The sequence below is a fragment of the Nematolebias whitei genome, chromosome 7 (assembly GCF_014905685.2).
Source record: "Nematolebias whitei isolate Nwh7 chromosome 7, NemWhi1, whole genome shotgun sequence".
NCBI classification, from domain to species: Eukaryota; Metazoa; Chordata; class Actinopteri; order Cyprinodontiformes; family Rivulidae; genus Nematolebias; species Nematolebias whitei.
The window spans coordinates 17,700,789-17,704,633 of NC_056504.1; positions in this window are offsets into that span (position 1 = coordinate 17,700,789).

Genomic DNA, 3,845 nt, shown 5'->3' on the forward strand with positions numbered 1-3,845 from the left:
CTTGCAGTAACAGGGTGGCGTCAGATCAGATTATAGCAGTGGCGGCTGGCTAATAGAGGGTGCCAGGGTGCTGCCCCACCACTCACCATATTACCTTGAAGACATAAAATATTAAATAAATATGAAATGATAAAATAAAAATATTTAAAAATATATGTATGAATTTTTTTAGTTGTGTAAGATAAATATTTTATAGTTAATGATGAGTAAAGTTTTTTCTTTCAAAAATGTTGTCTCAATGACTTATTTCCACCTTGGGGGCGCAAGACTCTTTGACCATAAACTCTCGTTAAAGTTGTACATGTGCAGTAGCTTCCCTTCCAATAAAAGAGGTAGGAAGATTCTGGGCACATCACTCTTGCGTCCACAATACGAGTGCACAGTACGGATCGTGCTTCCCGTCCCAGAACAGATTTTTTTTGTTGTTGTCCTGGAAGAGATCATGCAGTGACACTCACAACCAGGCTATGTTGCAGGTAAGCTTTAAGCCATTAAAAGCCCTTTATTTTATGCCTATGTTGCCATTTCTGACTAATATTCCTCTCAACTTTTAAATGGTAAATGGACTGCACTTATATAGCGCCTTTCTATCTTATTTCAAGATACTCAAAGCGCTTTACACTACAATCTGTGTCCTCATTTACCCATTCATACAGCACTCTACTAGATCTCTACAAAGCTAATTGAACAAATTAGCTATTTATTAGATATCTCTGTTTGTGAAAAAACCTTCAGCTGACTGTGTATTCTAAAAGTGGGAACTGGTGAGTTTTTTTCATTTGTTTGTTTCTGGAGCTAGCACGCTAGCACTAGCCTCCAGGTTATTGTATTGGGCTCTGTGATAAACCAGTGCTATTGCTACAGTTATTTGAATGTGCTTATAGAAAAAAAAACATTAATACTTTTATATACTAAATGTCACTGATGGTGTTGTTATACTATTTCTGAACACCTGCATTTGTATTGAGCTGGATAATGAAAAATAAGCCATGTGTCTTATGTATACAGTATATATATACTACCCCCCCACATGGGGGTGAGTATATATCTCTATATATATATTTGTGTGTATGTGTGTGTGTTATAGCCCCCCCTGGAGAAAACTCCACCAGTCACCACTGGATTATAGGCAAACCCAAATATGCATTTTATTATAAAATTGCCACTGACATTAAAAAAGGTGTTTCTCAAGAGAGTTGCAGAAAACAAAAAATTGGGGGTGAGGTGGCCTCTCTAGGTAGAGTTATATTATCTGCAGGCGTTGTGTCTCCAGACTGAAGCAATATCAGAATCAGGATGGCCTCCTCATCTGTTAATGGACCCACCCACTGGAATATCAGCACGTTTTTGGTGCTGACATTTAAACTGATTATTTCTTCTCATCAGCTCAGACACAGCACTGTCAGACAGCTGGGGAGAGACACGTTCAGCTTAAATATGATAAGAATAATTATTTATCTCCTTAGACCCAAGCTTTTGTTTGGTGTGCATTTATTTCCCCCTCCAATGTACTGGGGATTAGTAGGACCTAATAAGTTAAATAAAAGTAGACTCTGTCATGGTACAGGAAGTAGATTTAGAAAAATGATGATGATGATGATGATATGAGGACAGTAGGCTTATTTTTGCATTTTATATTTTTCCTTGCAATTTGGGATCACAAGGTCTCAATTATGCTTCAAACTAATTTTCAGCAATGTCCCCATATGAGGACACTGGGTGTCAGGAGGTTAAAAAAAACCTGGTGGTGGTGGGACATCCAAGACTTAACGAGTCGAGCAGATTCTGTCATTCATGTCTTCTTGTTGTCTAACAGAGTATGTTGAATAAATATTGTATCCAGCCATAAATCATAAGCTTGGGTTTGGTTAGGGCTAAGGAGGAGTGATCCGTTATACCGGTGCTCTAGCAGAGACAGAGGATGAAGCTGAGCGTGAACTGCTCTCATTATCATCATGGAGACAAGAGATGAACTCATGAAGTACTGAGCCGGACAAATAACTCCAACCGAAACCTCTTCCACAACAACAAAAAAATGTGGATTTCTGTTTGTTCAGCTTTGGTAAAAAAAAAAAAACAAACAAACAAAAAAACTAGACAAGTATGTAACTCTGTAACTGAATTCATGTTTGTGTTGCCCTGATCGTTGTTGCCTCGTTAGAACTGAAACCTGCGTTTGATGGAAGGTGAGATGACTGAGGCTGTCTTTGTCTTCTGTAATGTGGAGCTGAGCTACTAACTGAAGGATCATTTGGAGCTGAAGGCGCACCCCCCACCCCCACCCCCCACCAGATGGTAAATGTCTGTAGTCAGAGAAATAATTTGTTAGCCCAGCAGACATCAATAGCATTGTGTCAGATTTTAGCTCTGGAGCTGCTTCTCTCCGACTGTAGAAGAGCAGTTAGTGCCAACAGAGGGAAGTCTCCACTACAGGATCCCTGAGAGGAAAAAGCTGTCATAAAAAAAATTAAAAAATCTTTCCTCAATCTTCAGCTGTGTCAGATCTGGACAGCGAGGATCGCTGCCAGTTTATTTGTTTTATGTTAATGTCTCACTGACAAACTGCTGCCCCGCTTACTGCAGGTTCTGAAGAGACGCGCACAGACGCATTTCTGTTGCCTCCGGACCTCCATCAGTGAGTTGGCAAGTAGACCTCTGGAGCTTTCAGAACACTGCTCTTTAAAAATACTTTCAAATACTGTTCAACTTTACCTTGTATTAATTGTCCATATATGTTATTAGAATGTGAAACACCGACCCAACATTAGAGCGGACTGAAGGGCAGAACCATGGAGCGGTTGGTTAGCACTGTTGTCATCCATCCATCATCTTTACGGTACTTCTTTTCAGGTTGACGGGGTCACTGGTGCCCATGCCCAGCCATCACTGTGCGAGAGCATTCACTCTCTCACTCACACCTAGGAACAATTTAGAATTACCAATCAGTCTAACATGCATGTTTTTGGTCTGCGGGAGGAAACTGGAGTACCCGGAGAAAACCTACACATGCACAGAGAGAACATGCACCCAGAAAGGCCCCTTGCTAGCATTCGATCCGGCAACCTTCACACTAAGAGGTGACAGCGCTACCAACTGCACCACCGTGCACTGTTGTTAAAGGTCTGGGTTTGGGTCTTCACTGTTGGTTTTTTTTTTCTGCATGGAGTTCTCCCTGTGCAAGTATGGGTTCTCTCAGAGTTCTTCAGTTTCCTCCTAGTTAAATGCCATATATTTGATTAATGGTCAACTCTAAATTGTCCGTAGATTGTCTGTCTTGTTTGTCTTTATGTGACTGGAAACCTGTCCTGGATGTTGGGTGTCTGAAATTGGTAACCACATGACCCAGAACAGGAACAATGCAGGTCCAAAGACAATGTATGGGTATACTGTAGTCTCTTGCTACTTCGCGGTTCGTTTATTGCAGACTCGCTCTATTGCAGTTTTTCAAAATAAGATTGGAGATGACACATAAGTGGCTGATTGATGGATGGCACGATCAGCATGGAATTTTTATTTAAAATAAATTGTTTTAAAATATGTAGCACCTGCTGCACCTTTGTGCAGCCCACACTGCAGGATAAACTTCCTGCTGCAGCTGATCAGCTGTTCTCCGTGAAGCATGGAGAAGTGGGCGTGGCCAAGAGCGCTTGCAGGTGGCTGAGTGCAGCGGAGGCAGAGAGCAGAAATATGACATTCCGTGCTCTTTTAGAGCATTTAGAGTTTAGAAACATTGTTTAGAATATTGCAAGAGTGTGGGAAGAGTTAAAAACACTGTATATACACACACACATATATATATATATATATATATATATATATATATATATATATATATATATATATAT